Here is a 23,762-nt window from a genome sequence, read left to right on the forward strand (position 1 = left end):
GCCCCTAATGAGATCCCGGAGGAATTCATCTACCACTCCGCCCTTGCTTTCTGGATCGAGGAGGCGGAGACGTCATCGAGTTGTACGTGTGTTGAACGCGGAGGCGTCGTCCGTTCGACACTTGATCGGGAGTTCGCGGGACGGATCGTGATAGGATCACAAAGACGTTCGACTACATCAACCACGTTTCTTAACACTTCCGCTAAGCAATCTACAAGGGTATGTAGATACAATCTCTCCTCTCATAGATATGCATCTCCTATATTGATCTTGGTGAGCACAGAAAACTTTTGTTTCCCATGCGACGTTCCCCAACGGTGGCATCATGAGCTAGGTCTATGCGTAGATGACATCACGAGTAGAACACAAATGTGTTTGTGGGCATTGATATTCATATTGTTGCCCTCCTTAGTATTTTCTTGGTTCGACAGTATTGTGGGATGAAGCGGGCCGAACCAACATTATGTTGGGTAACGTAGTAGTAATTCATAAAATTCGTACGTCATACCAAGATCTAACTAGGAGAAACCAGCAACGAGAGAGATTGTAGAGCATCTTCATACCTTTGAAGATCGGTAAGCGGAAGCGTTACTATGCACGTGGGTGATGGAGTCGTACTAGTAGCGACTCAGATCGCGGAAGATTCCGATCTAAGCGCTGAATAACGACGCCTCCGCGTTCAACACACGTGTAGCCCGGTGACGTCTCTTTCACCTTGATCCAGCAAGGAGAGAGGATAAGTTGAGGGAGAGCTCCGGCAGCACGACGGCGTGGTGACGGTGGAGCTGTGTGTGTTGGAATTATGCCCTAGAGGCAATAATAAATAAAGTTATTATTATAATTCCTGTATCAAGATAATCATTTATTATCCATGCTATAATTGTATTGAATGAAGACTTATATACATGTGTGGATACATAGACAAAACACTGGCCCTAGCAAGCCTCTAGTTGGCTAGCCAGTTGATCAACGATAGTCAGTGTCTTCTGATTATGAACAAGGTGTTGTTGCTTGATAACTAGATCACGTCATTAGGAGAATCACGTGATGGACTAGACCCAAACTAATAGACGTAGCGTGTTGATCGTGTCATTTTATTGCTACTGTTTTCTGCGTGTCAAGTATTTATTCCTATGACCATGAGATCATATAACTTACTAACACCGGAGGAATACTTTGTGTGTATCAAACGTCGCAACGTAACTCGGTGACTATAAAGATGCTCTACAGGTATCTCCGAAGGTGTTCGTTAAGTTAGTATGGATCGAGACTGGGATTTGTCACTCCGTGTGACAGAGAGGTATCTCGGGGCCCACTCGGTAATACAACATCACACACAAGCCTTGCAAGCAATGTGACTTAGTGTAAGTTGCGGGATCTTGTATTACGAAACGAGTAAAGAGACTTGCCGGTAAACGAGATTGAAATAGGTATACGGATACTGACGATCGAATCTCGGGCAAGTAACATACCGAAGGACAAAGGGAATGACATACGGGATTATATGAATCCTTGGAACTGAGGTTCAAACGATAATATCTTCGTAGAATATGTAGGATCCAATATGGGCATCCAGGTCCCGCTATTGGATATTGACCGAGGAGTCTCTCGGGTCATGCCTACATAGTTCTCGAACCCGCAGGGTCTGCAGACTTAAGGTTCGACGTTGTTTTATGCGTATTTGAGTTATATGGTTGGTTACCGAATGTTGTTCGGACTCCCGAATGAGATCACGGACGTCACGAGGGTTTCCAGAATGGTCCGGAAACAAAGATTGATATATAGGATGACCTCATTTGATTACCGGAAGGTTTTCGGAGTTACTGGGAATGTACCGGGAATGACGAATGGGTTCCGGGAGTTCACCGGGGGGGGCACCCACCCCGGGGAAGCCCTTAGGTATTGGGGGTGCCGCACCAGCCCTTAGTGGGCTGGTGGGACAGCCCAAAAGGGGCCTATGCGCATTGGGAAGATAATCAAAGAGAAAAAGAAAAAAAAAGCAGGAGGTGGGAAAGGGAAGAAGGACTCCACCTTCCAAACCAAGTAGGACTCGGTTTGGGGGGGGAGACCTTCCCCCCTTGGCTCGGCCGACCCCTTGGGGGTTCTTGGACCCCAAGGCAAGGCTCCCCCTCTCCCTCCTATATATAGTGGGGTTTTAGGGCTGATTTGAGACAACTTTGCCACGGCAGCCCGACCACATATCTCCACGGTTTTACCTCTAGATCGCGTTTCTGCGGAGCTCGGGCGGAGCCCTGCTGAGACGAGATCGTCACCAACCTCCGGAGCGCCGTCACGCTGCCGGAGAACTCTTCTACCTCTCCATCTCTCTTGCTGGATCAAGAAGGCCGAGATCATCGTCGAGCTGTACGTGTGCTGAACGCGGAGGTGCCGTCCGTTCGGCACTAGATCGTGGGACTGATCGCGGGATAGTTCGCGGGGCGGATCGAGGGACGTGAGGACGTTCCACTACATCAACCGCGTTCACTAACGCTTCTGCTGTACGGTCTACAAGGGTACGTAGATCACACATCCCCTCTCGTAGATGGACATCACCATGATAGGTCTTCGTGCGCTTAGGAAATTTTTTGTTTCCCATGCGACGTTCACCAACAGTGTGGTACTCCGGCAGGGCTTCGCCAAGAGCTACGGAGGAGGAGGAGGAAGAGCAGGGGCTGCGTCGAGGGAGGAAGAAAAGTTGTGTTTATGCATCCCAAAACCCTTGGGTATATATAGGAGGAAGAGGAGGAGGAGGGACGGCCACCCTAGGGTTTCCCCTAGGTGGTGCGGCGGCCAAGGAGGGGGCGGTGACCAGGGTTGAGGTGGCTTGCCTCCCAAGTTGGGAGGTGGGCAACCATCGCCCTAGGGTTCCCAGCCCTAGGCGCCCTTGGGCCTTGGTTCGGCCGAGCCAGCCCACCTAGGTGGCTGGCTCGCACCTTATTTCAGCCCTTGTGACCCTCAGGGGCTGGTGGCCTCTCCAGGTGGGCCTCCGACACCCTTTCGGTGGTCCCGGTACAATACCGATATACCCCGGAACCTTTTCGGTGACCGAAACTCGACTTTCTATATATAAATATTTACCTCCAGATCATTTCGGAGCTCCTCGTGATGTCCGGGATCTCATCCGGGACTCCGAATAACCTTCGGTAACCACGCACTATTCCCATTACAAATCTAGCATCATCGAACCTTAAGTGTTTAGAACCTACGGGTTCAGGAACCATGCAGACATGACTGAGACACCTCTCCGGTCAATAACTAACAGTGGGATCTGGATACCCATGTCGTCTCCCACATGTTCCATGATGATCTCATCGGATGAACCACGATGTCGGGGATTCAGTGAATCCCGTATGTAATTATCTTTGTCTACCGCTATGATACTTGCCCGAGATTCGATCGTCGGTATCCCTATACCTTGTTCAACCTCGTTACCGACAAGTCTCTTTACTCGTTCGGTAACACATCATCCCGTGGCTAACTCCTTTGTCACATTGAGCTCATTACGATGATGCACTACCGAGTGGGCCCAGAGATACCTCTCCGTCACATGGAGCGACAAATCCCAGTCTTGATTCGTACCAACCTAATAAACACTTTCGAAGATACTTGTAGTGCACATTTATAATCATCCAGTTATGTTGTGACATTTGATACACCCAAAGCACTCATACGATATCCGGGATTTGCACAATCTCATGGTCTAAGGAAATTATACTTGATAGTATAAAAGCTTTAGCAGACGAACTACATGATCTTGTGGTATGCTTAGGCTTTGGTCTTATCCATCACATCATTCTCCTAATGATGTGATCCCGTTATCAATGACATCCAATATCCATGATCAAGAAACAATGACCATCTATTGATCAACGAGATAGTCAACTAGAGGCTCCCTTGGGACATGTTGTGGTCTATATATTCACACATGTATTACGGTTTTCGGTTAATATATTTATAGCAGGAATAATAGACAATTATCATGAACAAGGAAATATTATAGTAACCACTCTATTATTGCCTCTGGGGCATATTTCCAACAGTCTCCCACTTGCACTAGAGTCAATAATCTAGTTACATTGCGATAAATCGAACACCCATAGAGTTCTGGTGTTGATCATGTTTCGCTCGTGGAAGAGGTTTAGTCAACGGATCTGCGACATTCAGATCCGTATGTACTTTACAAATATCTATATTTCCATCCTGGTTGTATCCATGATTGGAGTTGAAGCAGCGCTTGATGTGCTTGGTCTTCTTGTGAAACCTGGGCACCATGGCAATGGCAACATCTCCAGTGTTGTCAGAGAAGAGAGTCATCGGGCCCGACGCACTCGGAATCACTCCTAGGTCGGTGATGAACTCCTTCATCTAGACTCCTTCATGTGCTACTTCTGAAGCATCTATGTACTCCGCTTCACATGTAGATGTCGCCATGATGCTTTGCTTGCAACTGCACCAACTGATTGCCCCACCATTCAAAATATACACATATCCGGTTTGTTACTTGGAGTCATCCGGATCCGTGTCGAAGCTAGCATCGGCGTAACCCTTTACGACAAGCTCTTCAGCACCTCCATAAACGAGAAACATATATTTAGTACTTTTCAAGTACTTAAGGATATTCTTGACCATTGTCCAGTGATCCACTCCTATATCACTTTGGTACCTCCCTACAAAACTTATGGCAAGGTTCACATCAGGTCTGGTACACAGCATGGCATACATAATAGAGCCTATGGCTGAAGCATAGGGAACGATACTAATCTTTTCTCTATCTTCTGTCGTGGTCGGACGTTGAGCTGTGCTCAACCTCACACCTTGTAATACAGGCAAGAACCCCTCTTGGCCTTATCCATATTGAACTTCTTCAATATCTTGTCAAGGTATGTGCTTTGTGAAAGACCAATGAAGCGTCTCGATCTATCTCTATAGATCTTGATGCCTAATATGTAGGAAGCTTCTCCAAGGTCCTTCATTGAAAAACACTTATTCAAATAGGCCTTTATGCTTTCCAAAAGTTTTATATCATTTCCCATCAACAATATGTCATCCACATATAATATGAGAAATGCTACGGAGCTCCGACTCACTTTCTTCTAAATACAGGCTTCTCCATAAGTCTGTACAAACCCAAATGCTTTAATCACCTCATCAAAGCGAATGTTCCAACTCTGAGATGCTTGCACCAGCCCATAGATGGAGCGATGGAGCTTGCATACCTTGTGAGCATTTTTAGGATCGACAAAACCTTCCGGCTGTATCATATACAACTTTTCCTTAAGAAAGCCGTTAAGGAATGCTGTTTTGACGTCCATTTGCCAGATCTCATAATCATAAAATGCGGCAACTGCTAACATGATTCGGACCGACTTCAACATCTCTACGAGTGAGAATGTCTCATCATAGTCAATTCCTTGAACTTGTGGATAATCCTTAGCGACAAGTCGAGCCTTATAGATGGTCACATTGCCATCCGCGACAGTCTTCTTCTTAAAGATCCATTTATTTTCTATGGCTCGCCGATCATCGGGCAAGTCCACCAAAGTCCATACTTTGTTCTCATACATGGATCCTATCTCAGATTTCATGGCTTCAAGCCATTTGTTGGAATGCGGGCCCTCCATTGCTTCTTCATAGTTCGAAGGTTCACTGTTGCCCAACAACATGATTTCCATGACAGGATTGCCGTACCACTCTAGTGCGGAACGCGTCCTTGTGGACCTTCGAGGTTCAATAGCAACTTGATCCGAAGATTCATGATCATCATCATTAACTTCATCTCTAGTCGGTGCACGCACCACAGAAACATTTTCCTGCGCTGCGCTATTCTTCGGTTCGAGAGGAGGTACAATTACCTCATCAAGTTCTACTTTCCTCCCACTTACTTCTTTCGAGAGAAACTCTTTCACTAGAAAGGATCTGTTCTTGGCAACCAAGATTTTTCCTTTGGATCTAAGATAGAAGGTATACCCAATAGTTTCCTTAGCGTATCCTATGAAGATGCATTTTTCCACTTTGGGTTCAAGCTTCTCAGGTTGAAGTTTCTTCACATAAGCATTGCAGCCCTAAACTTTCAAAAACGATAGCTTAGGTTTCTTTCCAAACCATAATTCATACGGTGTCGTCTCAACGGATTTAGACGGTGCCCTATTTAAAGTGAATGCGGTAGTTTCCAATGCATATCGCCAAAATGATAGCGGTAAATCAGTAAGATACATCATAGATCGCACAATATCTAATAGAGTGCGATTACGATGTTCAGACACACTGTTACGCTCAGGTGTGCCAGGCGGCGTGAGTTGTGAAACAATTCCACATTTTCTTAAGTGTGTGCCAAACTCATGACTCAAATATTCTCCTCCATGATCAGATCGTAAGAACTTTATTTTCTTGTCAAGTTAATTCTCAGCCTCACTATGAAATTCCTTGAACCTTTCAAAGGTTTCAGACTGGTGTTTCATTAATTAGACATACCCATATCTGCTTAAGTCATCAGTGAGGGTGAGAACATAACGATAGCCATCGCGAGCCTCAACGCTCATTGGACCGCATACATCGGTATGTATTATTTCCAACAAGTTGGTTGCTCGCTCCATTGTTGCGGAGAACGGAATCTCGGTGCGCTTGCCCATGAGGCACGGTTCGCATGTGTCAAATGATTCAAAATCAAGAGACTCCAAAAGTCCATCTGTATGGAGTTTCTTCATGCGTTTGACACCGATATGACCAAGGCGGCAGTGCCACAAGTATGTGGGAATATCATTATAAACCTTACATCTTTTGGTACTCACACTATGAATATGTGTAACATCACGTTCGAGATTCATTAAGAATAAACCATTGACCAGTGGGGCATGACCATAAAACATATCACTCATTAAATGGAACAACCATTATTCTAAGATTTAAATGAGTAGCCATCTCGCATTAAACGAGATCCAAACACAATGTTCATGCTCAAAGCTGGTACTGAATAACAATTATTGAGGTTTAAAACTAATCCCGAAGTTAGATGTAGAGGTAGCGTGCCGACAGCGATCACATTAACCTTGGAACCATTCCCGACGTGCATCGTCACCTTGTCCTTTGCCAGTCTTCGCTTATTCCGTAGTTCCTGTTTTGAGTTGCAAATGTGAGCAACATCACCAGTATCAAATACCCAGGAGCTACTACGAGTGCTCGTAAGGTACACATCAATAACATGTATATCATATATACCTTTGACGTTGTCGGCCTTCTTATCCGCTAAGTACTTGGGGGCAATTTCGCTTCTAGTGACCGGTTCCCTTGCAGTAATAGCACTCAGTCTCATGCTTGGGTCCATTCTTGTGCTTCTTCCCGGCAACTGCTTTGCCGTCCTTCTTGAAGTTCTTTTTACCCTTGCCTTTATTGAAACTGGTGGTCTTATTCACCATCAACACTTGATGTTCTTTCTTGATTTCCACCTCCGCTGATTTCGGCATTGAATACAACTCGAGAATGGTATTCTCCATCCCTTGCATGTAGTAGTTCATCATAAAGCTCTTGTAGCTAGGTGGAAGCGAACGGAGGATTTTTTTCAATAACCACGTCATCCGGAAGATTAACTTCCAGCTAAGTCAGACGGCTGTGCAACCCAGACATTCTGAGTATGTGCTCACAGACAGAAGTATTTTCCTCCATCTTACAGCTGAAGAACTTGTCGGAGACCTCATATCTCTCGACCCGGGCATGAGCTTGGAAAACCAGTTTCAGCTCTTGGAACATCTCATATGCTCCATGTTTCTCAAAACTCTTTTGAAGCCTCGGTTCTAAATTGTAAAGCATGACACACTGAACGAGAGAGTAGTCATCACTTCATGACTGCCAGGCGTTCCTAACGTCATGTGATGCCGCGGCAATGGGAGGGTCACCTAGCGGTGCATCAAGGACATATGCCTTCTTGGAAGCAATGAGGATGAACTTTAAATTACGAGCCGAGTCCGCATAGTTGCTACCATCATCTTCCAGCTTGATTTTCTCTAGGTACGCGTTGAAATTGAAGTTGACATGAGCGTTGGACATTGGATCTACAATATTTGTAAAGACATTTTTAGACTAAGTTCATGATAATTAAGTTCATATAATCATTTTTTTATAATGAACTCCCACTTAGATTGACATCCCTCCAGTCATGTAAGTGATACACGATCCATGTCGACTAGCCCGTGTCCGATCATCACGTGAGACGGACTAGTCATCAATGGTGAACATCGCCATGTTAATCGTATCTCCATACGAATCATGTCCGACCTTTCGGTCTCTCGTGTTCTGAGGCCATGTCTGTACATGCTAGGCTCATCAAGTCAACCTAAGTGTTTTGCGTGTGTAAATCTAGCTTACACCCGTTGTATGCGAATGTTAGAATCTTTCACACCCTATCATCATGTGGTGCTTCGAGACAACGATCCTTCGCAACAGTGCACACTTAGGGGGAACACTTTTCTTGAAATTTTAGTGAAGGGATCATCTTATTTACTACCGTCGTTCTAAGCAAATAAGATATAGAAACATGATAAACACCACATGCAATCATAGAGTGACATTATATGGCCATTATCAGCTTGCGCCTTTGATCTCCATCTTCGGGCGCAACATGATCATCATTGTCAGTGGCATGACACCATGATCTCCGTCATCATGATTTCCATCATTGTGTCTTTGCAAAGTCGTCTCGCCAACTATTACTTCTACTACTATAGCTAACGGTTAGCAATCAAGTAAAGTAATCACATGGCGTTGCATCTCATACAATAAATTAAGACAACTCCTATGGCTCCTACCGGTTGTCATACTCATCGACATGCAAGTCGTGATTCCTATTACGAGAACATGATCAATCTCATACATCACATATATAACATCACATCCTTTTGGCCATATCACATCACATGGCATACCCAGCAAAAACAAGTTAGATGTCCTCTAATTGTTGTTGCAATTTTTACGTGGCTGATTTGGGTTTCTAGCAAGAATGCTTCTAACCTACGTGACAACCACAACATTGATACGCCAATGCTATTTACCCTTCATAAGGACCCTTTTCATCGAATCCAATTTGACTAAAGTGGGAGAGACACACGCCCGCTAGCCACCTTATGCAATGAGTACATGTCAGGCGGTGGAACCAGCCTCACGTAAGCGTACGTGTAAAGTCGGTCCGGGCCGCTTCATCCCACAATATCGGAGAAAAAGGATTGGACTTGTAACGACAAGCAATCGACAAAATCATCGCCCACAACTTTTGTGTTCTACTCGTGCATTGAATATATGCATAGACCTGGCTCGGATGCCACTGTTGGGTAATGTAGTAGTAATTCAAAAAAAATCCTATGTCATACCAAGATCTATCTAGGAGAAACCAGCAACGAGAGAGATTGTTGAGCATATTCATACCTTTGAAGATCGCTAAGCGGAAGGTTACTATGAACGCGGGTGATGGAGTCGTACTCATAGTGATTCAGATCACGGAAGATTCCGATCTAAGCGCTCAACAACAGCGCCTCCGCATTCAACACACGTGCAGCCCGATGACGTCTCCTTTACCTTGATCCAGAAAGGAGAGACACTACAGGAATTAGCTTCTTTGCCGTCTGCCATCACAGACGACAAAGAGTATATCACGGATGGCAAAGAGTATATCACAGACGGCAAAAAATCCCACTGTCGGCAAAATTTCTGCGTCAGCCTACGGTGGCATTGTAGCTCCTTTGCTGCCTGCCTCACCGAAGCGGACAGCAAAGAGCTTTGCCGTCCGCTTTTCATAAGAGCAGTCGACAAATATGTCGAGACGGCAGCCGGTAGGCGTTGCCTCTGTTAGGGGCTAATGGAGGCTTTGCCGTCTGCCTCCCCTCTTCTTTGCTGTCTGCCTCCCCCCTCTTCTTTGCCGTCTGCCTCCCCCTCTTCTTTGTCGTCTGCCTCCACCTCCTCCTCCCCCCTTCTCTGTGCCCTCTTCTTTATCGTCTGCCCCCCTGGAAGCAGACGGCAAAGATACTATATGGCAAGCTGCTGCTACCCAGGTTGCACAGCTGGGCGCCACGTGGCACCTTTGCCATCGGTCAGCTGATGGCAAAGGCCTTTGCCATCAGCTGGCAGACGGCAAAGAGCCCATATTGTCAAAATTTTGTTTGTTTTGTTTATTTCACAGCACATATACATATACATAGCACATATATAGGTCACAACACATATTCATATACATATCACATATATAGGTCACAACACATATTCATAGCACAAAGTTTCATCCATATTCATAGCACATATATAGGTCGTAACACATATACATATAGTTCCGCATATACTGTTGATCCATATATACATATACATATAATTCCACATTGTTCATCAACTCAAATGAAAACTAGAACTAAAGCACTCCATCAATGCCAGCTTACATGCATGTAGTACATCCAATCTGCAAAATGGGAATAAGAAAGTCAGAAAAAGAAGAACAACAACATATATATGACAAATAAGCTAAATTGAAGAAGAAAGAGAAGAAGCAGGAAGAGAACAAGGAGAAGAAAAACAAGAAGGGGGAGGAGGAGGAGGGGAAGGAGAAGGACAAGGAGGAGGAGAAGGAGGAGGAGAAGAAGGAGGAGAGAAGAAGCCCTCCTCCTTCTCCTCCTTCTTCTCTTCTTCTCCTCCTCCTCCTTCTTCTTCTCCTTCTCCTTCTCTTCTTATTCTCTTCTTCTTCTTCTTCCTTCTTTTCATTTCTCCTCTTCTCCTCTTCTTGGAGCTAAATTAGCTAACTATGTCTTTTTGCAGCTAAATGGGCTAATTATGTCATTCTAGAGAAAAACAAGCTAAGTATATAATATTAATGAGCTAACCAAGGTTCTTATACCATTTTGAGCTTACTATGTCTTTTAGGAGCTTAATTAGTCATTTTATTGAGCTAACCAAGGTTCTTATAATGTTTTTACCTAACTAAGCTAATTATTTCATTTTGGATGATAATTGGCTAAGTATGTATTTGTTGGGGAAAATACGCTAAATTGAAGAAGAAGAGGAGAAGAAGGAGGGAAGAAGAAGGAGAATAAGGAGGGTTCCTTCTCCTCCTTCTCCTTCTTCTCTTGTTCTTCTTCTCCTCCTTCTTCTCCTTCTCCTTCTCCTTCTCTTCTCTTTCTCTTCTTCTTTTTGTTCTTCCTTTTCATTTCTCCTCTTCTCCTCTTCTTGGAGCTAAATTAGCTAACTATGTCTTTTTGGAGCTAAATGGGCTAATTATGTCATTATAGAGGAAAACAAGCTAAGTATATAATATTAATGAGCTAACCAAGGTTCTTATGCCATTTTGAGCTTATAATGTCTTTTTGGAGCTAAATTGGCTAATTATGTCATTGTTGGGGAAATTAAGGCAAGGAGAATATGAAAGAGGAGAAGAAAGAGGAGGAGGATAAGAAGAACAAGAAATAAAGAAGAAGGATGATAAGGAGGAGGAGGAAGAGAAGGACTAGAAGGTCCTTGGCCTTCTCCTCCTTCTCCTCCTCCTCCCCCTTCTTCTTCTTCTCTTCTTCTTCTTCTTCTTTCTTTTCATTTTCCCTATTTCTTCTCCTCTTCTCCTCTTCTTGGAGCTAAATTAGCTAACTATGTATTTTTGGAGTTAAATGGGCTAATTATCCCATTTTAGAGGAAAACAAGGTAAGTATATAATATTAATGAGCTAATCAAGGTTCTTATGCCATTTTGAGGTTATTATGGCATTTTGGATCTAAATGGGCTAATTATGTCATTGTTGCGGAAATTAAGGCAAATAGAATATGAAAGAGGAGAAGAAAGAGTAGGAGGAGGAGAAGAAGAAGAAATAAAGAAGAAGGAGGAGAAGGAGGAGGAGGAGGAGGAGAAGGACTAGAAGGTCCTTGGCCTTCTCCTCCTTCTCCTCCTGCTCCTCCTCCTCCTACTTCTTCTTCTTCTCCTGCTCCTTCTTCTCCTTCTCCTTCTCTTCTCTTTCTCTTCTTCTTTTTGTTATTCCTTTTCATTTCTCCTCTTCTCCTCTTCTTGGAGCTAAATTAGCTAACTATGTCTTTGTGGAGCTAAATGGGCTAATTATGTCATTGTAGAGGAAAACAAGCTAAGTATACAATATTAATGAGCTAACCAAGGTTCTTATGCCATTTTGAGCTTATAATGTCTTTGTGGAGCTAAATGGGCTAATTATGTCATTGTTGGGGAAATTAAGGCAAGGAGAATATGAAAGAGGAGAAGAAATAGGAGGAGGAGGAGAATAAGAAGAAATAAAGAAGAAGGAGAAGGAGGAGGAGGAGGAGAAGGACTAGAAGGTCCTTGGACTTCTCCTCCTTCTCCTCCTCCTCCTCCTCCTCCTTCTCCTTCTTCTCTTCTTCTTATTCTTCTTTCTTTTCATTTTTCCTATTTCTTCTCCTCTTCTCCTCTTCTTGGAGCTAAATTAGCTAACTATGTCTTTTTGGAGCTAAGTGGGCTAATTATCCCATTTTAGAGGAAAACAAGCTACGTATATAATATTAATGAGCTAACCAAGGTTCTTATGCCATTTTGAGGTTATTATGGCATTTTGGAGCTAAATGGGCTAATTATGTCATTGTTGGGGAAATTAAGGCAAGGAGAATATGAAAGGGGAGAATAAAGAGGAGGAGGAGGAGGAGAAGAAGAAGAAATAAAGAATAAGGAGGAGAAGGAGGAGGAGGAGGAGGAGAAGGACTAGAAGGTCCTTGGCCTTCTCCTCCTTCTCCTTCTTCTCCTCCTCCTTCTTCTCCTTCTCCTTCTCTTCTCTTTCTCTTCTTCTTTTTGTTCTTCCTTTTCATTTCTCCTCTTCTCCTCTTCTTGGAGCTGAATTAGCTAACTATGTCTTTGTGGAGCTAAATGGGCTAATTATGTCATTGTTGGGGAAATTAAGGCAAGGAGAATATGAAAGAGGAGAAGAGAAACTTACCGTAGTGGTCATCAAGGAGGAGAAACACCTAGAGAAGGGTTGTGCGATGCCGCTCGGGAGTTATTCTGCAGAATAGATATTTTGCAATGTCTCAGTTAGCATGATGACACTCAATTATTAATACTAGTTTATAATGAAACTCACCCTGCCAATCAAAGAGAAGACGGGCATCGGCGGAGGGACTTGACCGCTCTTCTCGCATAGATCCTGAAGAGTGGGTCGTATTAGTTAGTACTGAAACAGACATTACACACATGATTTGGCTAATGTGAAAAAAAACTTACCACAAAAAGCTCGTACAGGGCCCGTTGACCCGCCTCATTCCGGGACCTCTGCTCCTCAATCAATCGTGCCGTGGTCTGGTCCCTCTCATCAAGAGCAGCCTGAAGAGCAGCCTGGCTTGCCAATCTCTCTTTCTCAAGAGCAGCCTAGTTTGCCAATCTCTCTTTCTCAAGAGCAACCTGGTTTGCCAATCTCTCTTTCTGAAGAGCAGCCTGAAACACCATTCCTCGTTACCACAGTAATGATCTATGGTGACACACATAATGAAATGGATGAAAGTGTCCTTAGTCCGTACAACTAACCTCGATGGCAAGATCGACTGGCCGTGGACGACGTGTTATCTCAGGACAGCTGCTCGACTGGCGCGCCTTGATCTTCGGGAGAGTGAGTGGACAACATATTATCCATCTCCAATGGCTATCGAGCCATGGGGCCTCCCGCCACCAGATATTATCACCAGCTCTGGATCCAAAGGTTCCTGGCTAGGGTTAAAATCATCCCCTTTCGTAGCCTTCCCCGCGTCCCTGTATGCCACGAGCTTGTGGTGGGATGATATGTTGGTGAAGTTATTGGGATCATTCACGTCAGACTCGGAGAATGCCTTCGCCTTCTTGTACGAGGCAGTATGGGCCATGCCATAAAGGTCGTACAAGTGTGGCATCTCCGTCTTATTGTGATGTGCCTAAAAGAGAGGAACAAAATATTAACATGAAGAATGAATTGCATGAATCATGAAGCAAATCACATACCCAGTTTCGTCCGAACTGAAGTAAGTTGGCGCTGCCTTGATGGTGTGGCACACAAACCATTTGGCTACGCCGATCCTTCGCTTTCTCGTGGACGGCTCGCCAGCTGCCTATGCACCACTCATCAACCAACGGCTCCCAACAATCCATCTTATCCGCACACCATCTCGGGGGCACCTGTAAGTTATTAGAAAGAATTTTGAGCGCTACGCCTATGAATGAAATGAAGAAAACTACGTAGAAGGACTTAAGAATAGGTAATTACCTTCATGTATTGCTCCTTCTTGAGAAACTTTCCGCGGCAATCCTTCTTCTGCTTCTTAATACCACGCGTGGCGTAGTAGTCTCGAATAGCCTGCGGCCAAGCCTCGTGGCGTAAGTTCTGTAGTAACCGCCTACACTTGGCCTCGAGAACCTTGGCCGCCTCCTCCTCATATCCATCCTCACACCTATAGAAGGTCTGCAATCAAACGTGAAAACACCGATTAGCACAATAATTAGCTATATTGTTAATTTTAGATTGTGTAAAAGGATAATTTACACAAAAGCTCCTGATCACCATCTCGGCCTCGTGTGGCACAAGACACCATCTATAATCTCCTCTGTCGGGGCCTGCGCAGCCTCGTAGTGCTCCCAGGAAAATCCTAGTGTAGGAACCTGACCCTCACCAGGCAACGTGACAAACCCCGGGAAATTTGTCCAGCAAAGCACACCAAGGACGGAGTTCGTCCTCCGGACTCCAAGAGGGTGTACCCATCCCCTGCAGTATGACAAGGTCAACGCATTAGATATTTGAACAAACTTGAAGGCAAAAGCTAAAAAAAGAGTAAATGTACTTACCTATCTCCTTCAGGTTTAATCACCGGCCTCTGCTCGCGGGTAGCCGACACGACCGGGAGACGTGTACTACCATGCTTGTACACGTTGGCCCCGTCCACCTGCACATTGCCCTCACTATCCATAAACTCATCCCCGCCATCCCCGCCACCTGAGCCACTCGGACCCTCGGTCCAATCCGGCTACTCGGTCCGATCCGGCCAGGTATCCCATCCGGGCCTCTCCACATCGGGTGAAGCCTCCGGAACCGTAGTCTCATGGGCCGAATGCACCTCGACCCGAGACTGATCCTGGACCGGAGTCTCATGGGACGAATGCCCGTCAACACTAGGCTCCTGGACCGGAGTCCCCATAGCCTCCTCCGCAAACGGGTCGACCATAGTAGTCCTATGCTCGGGTGAATGAGCTGGTGGTGGTGGCGAGGACGGCTCAACAGTCCTCCTAGATCTTCCGCGGCCACCACCTCTCCCTGTACCCTTCCCCTTCTTCCCTACCCGACCAGCACGTCTCCCAGTGGGCAATGCCGCCGATGAAGAAGAACCCATGGGTGGTGTTGACACACTGTCTGCCAAGGCTCTACAGAGAGATAGGGGTGGAAGGGAAGTACCACCCCTCGTGCGGGGCGGCTGGGAAGAACCCGTCGAGCGCTCTGGACCAGCGCCCACCATCTTCCAACACCTGGTGACCTGCCATGATAAAGATTAAAAGAAATTAGTACAACATAAAAAAATTGAATAACTGACATGAATAATAATATGTACATGAAATATAAATATTAAAACATATATAATTTAAGTTGTGAATCTTACAAACTAATAATCATCATCAATAGATGCATCATCATCATCACTATCACGCATGTCTTCATGAATGACGTGCTCGTCGGGTTCAACGGCATGAAGTTGTGAAAGGCCTTTCTTTAATCGTTGAAACATTGACAGGTCATCTGCATCAGTAACCTCTATGAGTTCCAGGTCTTCTGGTTCCGGCTCAGGGGTGGAGTCGGATTCATTGTCGCTGTCTGCTTCCATGTTCTTGGGTGAAGCACGGCGGTTCTTGAAATGTTTCTTGGAAAGACGTGTTTCTTGGAAGAATTCTCCATCATATGTGTCTGGGTTAATGTGAGGTTCATAATCCTGTTCATTTGGGAGAGGTGGTCTGACATGTGGCGGCACTTCATAAACAACATACCAACCTTCCAGATTCTTATCCGTTTGGCATGCCTAGGGTAGATAGAAAACTTGGGTCACCTGTTGAGCCGTAATATAGACATTGGGAACATCTAAATGGGTGTTTGGATTGATTTCGACTAGTCCTATATGTTCATGAGTCCTTCTAGTCTCCTTCGGCTGGAACCAATAACATTTGAAGACTACGACGTTCGGTGGGTTTTCACCATAGAATTGAAGTTCACAAATTGCTTCAACTCTTCCATAATACTCGATAACACCTTCGCCGATAGCAGAGACACCACAATTTGTAGATTTCCGGTCAGGCATAGATAGCTCTTTGCCAAAGGTACGAAAGAGATACCCGTTGATGTTGTATTTCTCAAATGAACGGACCTTATAGTCAAAACCATTAGCGACTTGTCTCAATTCGACGTCCATAGACTCTGAATTAGCCTACAAGTTTAATACGAAACGATTGTTGCATTAGCCGCAAGTTAGACCAAGAAATGAAATGGTCCATTATTGATAATTACCGTTTGTTTGAACCAAGAGATGAAACCGGGATAGCCGCCTCCTGTCTTTGACAGAAGCTCATACTCTTCGACGGAATCATTTTCGATCACCGCTCCATCCGAGAATTTGGCGACGTAACAGCTGTTTGAAATATCCGGGAATAAGAGCAGCTCAAATGAATTAGAAGTTACGGGAAAATGTGCCAAGAACTCACTCGATGTACAGCCGCACTTCTGTTAGGTTGTTGAAGATATACAACGAAATGTTCCGCCATTCTTCGACATCCAACGTTATTGGTTTCGAAGCACCGGCTGGTGCGAGCTTCCCTTTGAATAGACTGAGGTTGGACCCACCTTTTTAGGGTCCGCATCATTGTGCCGAGGCTTCAGATTATGCAAATGATGATTTTTGGCTTCGTACTGTGCTGTCACAAAGTTTGCCACCTCCTCAGTAATGAATGCCTCAGCCATCGATGCTTCAATTCTACGATTATTTTTACATTTAGCTCGAAGGGTCTTCTGCATCCTCTCAGTTGCATAGCACCAACGATCTTGCACGGGCCCACCCAATCTTGCCTCGGTCGGTAGATGGAAAATCAAATGCTGCATTGGATTAAAGAAGCCCGGTGGAAAGATCTTCTCTAACTTGCACAACAACTCCGGTGCAAACTCCTCCATGTCTTCTACCACGCCAGGCGATAATTCTTTCGCACAAAGAACACGGAAGAAATAGCTTAGCTCCGCCAGCACTAGCCATTCATCCTCAGGAATAAAGCCATGTAACATCACCGACATTACTCGCTCTAGCCATATGTGCCAATCATGACTCTTGAGACCAAAGATTTTTAATTTTTCAAGACTCGGTCCCCTCTTTAGATTCGCTGCATACCCATCGGGGAACATCAAGTGCATTTTGACCCACAAGATAGTTTCCCTCATAGCTGGCCTTCCAAGATTGAACCAGGCCTTTGGCTTCGACCACTTCTGCTTTCCTTTGCCTTCTCGCATGTTTTGTAACGGTCTATGACATAGTGTCTCTTGATCGACTCTAGCCTTAGTATTATCCTTTGTCTTCCCATCTATGTCGAACAATGTACCAAAAATAGCCTCTCCGATATTCTTTTCAGTGTGCATCATGTCGATATTGTGTGGAAGAAGGAGGTCTTTGAAGTAAGGCAGATCCCAGAAGCATGGCTTGTGAGTCCAGGCGTGTTTTGAGTTATGCCCCTTGAAATACTCTGGATCGGGCTCGAGGGCGTTTAACTGATCCAGGATCTGTTGGCATGTCAACGCAGGTGGTGCCAAGTTTTTGACAACTTTACCTTTGGTAAACTTCTTCTTGTCTTTTCTGAACTGATGGTCAGGATCCAGGAACTGTCTATGCAAGTCAAAGCAAGAATACTTCCGACCCTCCTGCAACCAATGAAATTGAAGAGCTGCCTTGCATTGGGGGCACGAGAACCTTCCATGCACACACCATCCAGAGAATAGTGCATACGCGGACAAGTCATGGATAGAGTACATGTACCATACATGCATTTTGAACTTTTGTTTTCTAGCGGCATCGTATGTATTAACCCCATTATCCCAAGCGTCTTCCAATTCATCCTTAAACGGCTGCAGGTACACATTCATATTCTTCCCCGGATAATTGGGCCCTCGAATTATCAACGTCAGAAATATGTTCTTTCTTTGCATAATCTGTCCGGGGGGAGATTGAGTGGAATGACAAATACAGGCCAACAACTATATTTGGTTGCCGTCATGCTGAAGGGATTAAAACCATCCTGGCGATGCAAACTCGAGGATTCCTTGGATCTGCCGCTTTATCCTGATGCAATCCATCGAAATGTTTCCACGCTTCCCCATCCGATGTGTGTACCACCATCTTATTCCCATCCGCATCTACTTCGGTTCTTTTGCCCAATTTGTGCCAAGTCATCTGTCTGGCTGTCTCTTCGACCATGAAAAGACGTTGAAGTCTTGGTACGATTGGCATATACCAAAGAACACTAACTGCGATATTGGTCTGCCTCTTCTCACCCATACCGTTGTCTACCACAAGATACCTGCAAGACTCGCAATTGGGACAATAGTCCAAGTGTGCATACTCCTTACTAAATAAGACACATCCTTCCTCACATGCATCTATCTTCTCATAGGACATCTTAAGTACATGAAGTATTTTGTCCGACTGGTACAGGTTTGCAGGCATGACATGGCCTTTGGGTAGGAAGCGTCCAAATAGTGTCATCATCGCGTCGTAGCATTCTCTTCCCAAGTTGAACTGAGCCTTCAGAGCCATTACTTGTGCAATTGCATCCAGCTGACAGAGCTCAGTGTGCTCATGGAGAGGACGTTTTGAAGACTCCAACATTTCATAAAAGGCCTTTGTAGATTCCTCCATCTCATCTTCTGAATCCCGAGCATCATCAATGTCTTGCACCATGTCTTCGATCCCGGTACCATGCTCGTCCGTGCGACGACGGACCACCTCAGCTCTTGTGCATTGTATAGACTCACCATGAAATGTACACACCGTATAATTAGGCTTAAAACCCCTCCTCTGCAGGTGTTTAATCATTACAGCCTCTGTCGTCTTTTTATAGTTGTCGCATCCAGGACAGGGGAAATAGTTTCTTTCCTGGCCATCTGCGAATGCGGCTTTCACAAATTCCTTTGTTTTTACAAACCATTCTTTCGTCATCTCTTTCTGACTAGGGTGAACGGTATACATCCACGCACGATCACTCATCTTGCCTAGCTACTAAAGACAGAAGAAATATATTTATATATTTCTTAGCATTTATATTCATCGGTTAATCAGGTTCGCCATTTTTATTACGTCCATGAAACCTACACGCTAATAGGTAAAGATAGGTCCTAATCCCACCCGAGTATGTGTAGATTGGGTTCGTTTTCCCATGCTCTGCTCCGGATCCAACGCAAAATTTCGGCAGCACCTCCCCGCTGTTCTCCTGATACACGTCTCCGCAATAAACAGAGAGGATGTGCATCCGGAGAACAACAGGGAGGCACTGACGAAATTCCGCATCGGATCCAGAGCACAACATACAGGAAAACGAACCCTATCTACACATACTCAGGCTGTCCATGGATAATGTTGGACAATTCAAAAGGATGGCGGTTATAAATATGCAAAGACATGCATATTTATAGATGTCGCCCTTTCGAACGGGAGACACATACTGGTCACGCATACTGATAAATTAATTTAATTACCTAAATCTAGGAAGTTTCATCTGGAAACCGAGCCACAATAAATGAAGGGGCGAGGAGGAGATGAAATTTGTACTGACCCACGAATGCAGGGGCAGAGCTCGTACAATGCACGGGGAGGTCTTCGCACAGCAGACCTCACAGCAATGAGACAACTATCACATGTAAATCCACCCGATCAACACAAATATTCTAATTATGTCATTTTAGAGGAAAACAAGTTAAGAATATAATATTCATGAGCTAACCAAGGTTTTTATGCCATTTTGTAGCTAAATGGGCTAATTATCTCATTGTTGGGGAAAATAAGGTAAGGAGAATAAGATAGAGGAGAAGAAAGAGGAGGAGGAGGAGAAGAAGAAGAAATCAAGAAGAAGGAGAAGGAGGAGGAGGAGAAGAAGGAGAAGGAGGAGAAGGTATTCTTCTTCTCTTCTTCTTTTCTTCTTCTTTTCTTCTTCTCCTTATTATTTTTGTCTCCTCCTCCTCCTCCTCCTCTTCTTCTTCTTCTTCTTCTTCTTCTTCTTCTCCTCCTCCTCCTCCTCTTCTCCTCCTCCTTCTCTTCTTATTCTTCCTATTCTTTCTATTAAGCTAACTAACTAACTAACCAAGCTAACTAAACCTATCGCTAAACCTATATAGCACTAAACAACAAAAAAATAACAAAAACAGAATCTATCACTAAGTAACTAAAAAAGAATCTAGCTACCGCTAATTAACAAAACAAAATCTACCACTAAACTACCTACTAAATCTACTAATTAACTAACTAAACTACCACTAAAACTACTAATTAACTAACCTACCAACTAAACTATATATGCCACAAGAACTACAATAACAACAACAACTACAACAACTACAATAACAAGAACAACTACTACAACAACAATAAAAAATCATGCCGGTAGTTATAATCTAATTCCAAAAAACTAAATACCAAACAATAAAAAATCAACTTCTTCTTCTTTTTTTCTCTTCTTCTCCTTCTTATTTTTTCTTATTCTCTTCTTCTCTTCTTCTTTACTTCTTCTCCTTCTTATTTTCTTCTTCTCTTCTTCTTCTTCTTCTTCTTCTTCTTATTCTCCTTCTTATTCTTTTCTTCTTCTCTTCTTCTTCTTCTTCCCCTTCTTTTTCTTCTTCTCCTCCTCCTCCTCCTACTCTTATTCTCCTCTTCTCCACCTCCTCCTCCTCCTCTTCTTCTTCCTCCAAATAACTAAGTAACAAGGGGGTGGGGGTGGATGGGCTTACCGGCAGTGTCGGGGCTGCGGGGGGTTGTGGGGCTGCGGGGGCGGGGCTGCGGGGGCGGCACCAGGGGCACCAGCGGCGCCGGCGGTGGGGCTTCGGGGGCGGCACCAGGGATGCCGGGGGGTTGTGGGGCTTCGGGGGAGGCACCAGGGGCACCGGGGCGGCGCTGGGGGTGGCCGGGCAACGGTGGCGGCGGCGTTGGGCGTCGAGGGAGGAGAGAGAGAGTGGCCGTTTGAGAGAGAGAGGGCCGGGGTGGGGGCGAGACAACCGTTACTAGATTCAGGACCTTTGCCGTCTGCTGGCGGACGACAAAGGGGTCTATACTCTTTGTCGTCTGCCTCTGGCATCTTTGCCGTCATCCAACAGACGACAAAGAAGGGACTAGTTTGACCTAAGGTTCCCCTGGCCAGATGAGCTTCTTTGCCGTCTGCTGGCCCCTTCTTTGCCGTCTGCGGCAGACGACAAAGAGTTGACTGCTGGCAAAGACCTTCTTTGCCATCAGCCAATTCTTTGCCATCTGCTTTCTGGGAGCTGACGACAAAGACACTCTTTGCCATCAGCTAGCAGACGGCAAAGATTTGGCAGATGGCAAAAAACTGTTTTCTAGTAGTGAGAGGAGAAGTTGAGGGAGAGCTCTGTCAGCATGATGGCGTGGTGATGGTGGAGCTGCGTGGTACTCCGGCAAGGCTTCGCCAAGCGCTATGGAGGAGGAGGAGGAAGAGCAGGGCTGCGCCGAGGTAGGAAGAAAACTCGTGTGTTTGCAGCCCAAACCCTTGGGTATATATAGGAGGAAGACCAAGAGGAGGGCCGGCCACCCTAGTGTTTCCCCTAGGTAGTGCAGCGGCCAAGGAGGGGGCGACAGCCAGAGTTGAGCTGTCCTGCCTCCCAAGTTGGGAGGTGGCCTACCATCGTCCTAGGGTTCCGAGTCCTAGGTGCCCTTGTGCCTTGATCCGGCCGAGCCAGCTCACCTAGGTGACTGACTCCCACCTTATTTCAGCTCTTGTGGCCCTCCGGGGCTGGTGGCCCCTCCCGGTGGGCCTCCGACACCCTTTCCGTGGTCCCGGTACAATACCGATATACCCCGGAACCTTTCCGGTGACTGAAACTCGACTTCCTATATATGAATATTTACCTTCAGACCATTTTGGAGCTCCTCGTGATGTCCAGGATCTCATCCGGGACTCCGAACAACCTTCGGTAACCTTGCACTATTCCCATTACAACTCTAGCATCATCGAACCTTAAGTGTGTAGACCCTACGGCTTCGGGAACCATGCAGACATAACCAAGACACCTCTCCGATCAATAACCAACAATGGGATCTGTATACCCATGTAGGATCCCACATGTTCCATGATGATCTCATCAGATGAACCACGATGTCGGGGATTCAATCAATCCCGTATGTAATTCCCTTTGTCTATCGGTATGATACTTGCATGAGATTCAATCGTTGGTATCCCTATACCTTGTTCAATCTCATTACCGGCAAGTATATTTACTCGTTTCGTAACACATAATCCCGTGGCTAACTCCTTAGTCACATTGAGCTCATTACGATGGTGCACTACCGAGTGGGCCCAGAGATACCTCTTCATCACACAGAGCGACAAATCCCGGTCTCGATTCGTACCAACCCAACAGACACTTTCGGAGATACCTGTAGTGCACCTTTATAATCAGCCAGTTACATTGTGACGTTTGATACACCCAAAGCACTCCTATGGTATCCGGGAGTTGCACAATCTCATGGTCTAAGGAAATGATACTTGATATTATAAAAGCTTTAGTAGACGAACTACACGATCTTGTGCTATGCTTAGGATTGGGTCTTGTCCATCACATGATTCTCATAATGATGTAATCCCGTTATCAATGACATCCAATGTCCATGATCAAGAAACCATGACCATCTATTGATCAACGAGCTAGTCAACTAGAGGCTCACTAGGGACATGTTGTGGTCTATATATTCACACATGTATTACGGTTCCTGGTTAATTCATTTATAGCCATAATAATAGACAATTGCCATGAACAAGGAAATATAGTAATAACCACTTTATTATTGCCTCTAGGGCTTATTTACAACACATTACTCGTCCACGTACGAGAGACCGGTTGCATCGACAGACATGTAACTTTGTTGCATAAGATGGCTGGCGGGTGTTTGTCTCTCCCACCTTAGTTGAACCAGATTCGAAAAAGGCGGTCCTTGGAGAAGGTTAAATAGCAACTTGTGTATCACCATTGTGTTTTTGCGTAGGTAAGAAACGTTCTTACTAGATACCGATAGCAGCCACGTAAAACATGCAACAACAAATTGGAAGACGTCTAACTTGTTTTTGCAGGGTATGTTGTGATATGATATGGCCAAAGACATGATGATATATATATGATGTATGAGATGATCATGTTGTAGTAGTTAATATCGACTTGCATGTCGATGCTTACGGCAACCGGCAGGAGCCATATCATTAAGTGCTATGTAATGCTTTACTTTATCGCTAAACGGTAGCAATAGTCATAGAAGCATGGTTGGCAAGACAACCTTGATGGCAGCACGATGATGGATATCATGATGATGGAGATTGATGACCCACAAGTATAGGGGATCAATCGTAGTCCCTTAGATAAGTAAGAGCGTCGAACCCAACGAGGAGCAGAAGGCTCTGATAAACGGTTTTCAACAAGGTAATAACTGCAAGCACTGAAAGTAGCGGTAACAAGTGATGGTGTAGTGAGGTGAAACGTAGCAAGCAAAAAGTAACAAGTAAAAAGTAGTAGAAACGGTGTAGAAAAG

Source organism: Hordeum vulgare, chromosome 1H (assembly GCF_904849725.1).
Source record: "Hordeum vulgare subsp. vulgare chromosome 1H, MorexV3_pseudomolecules_assembly, whole genome shotgun sequence".
Taxonomy (NCBI): Eukaryota; Viridiplantae; Streptophyta; class Magnoliopsida; order Poales; family Poaceae; genus Hordeum; species Hordeum vulgare.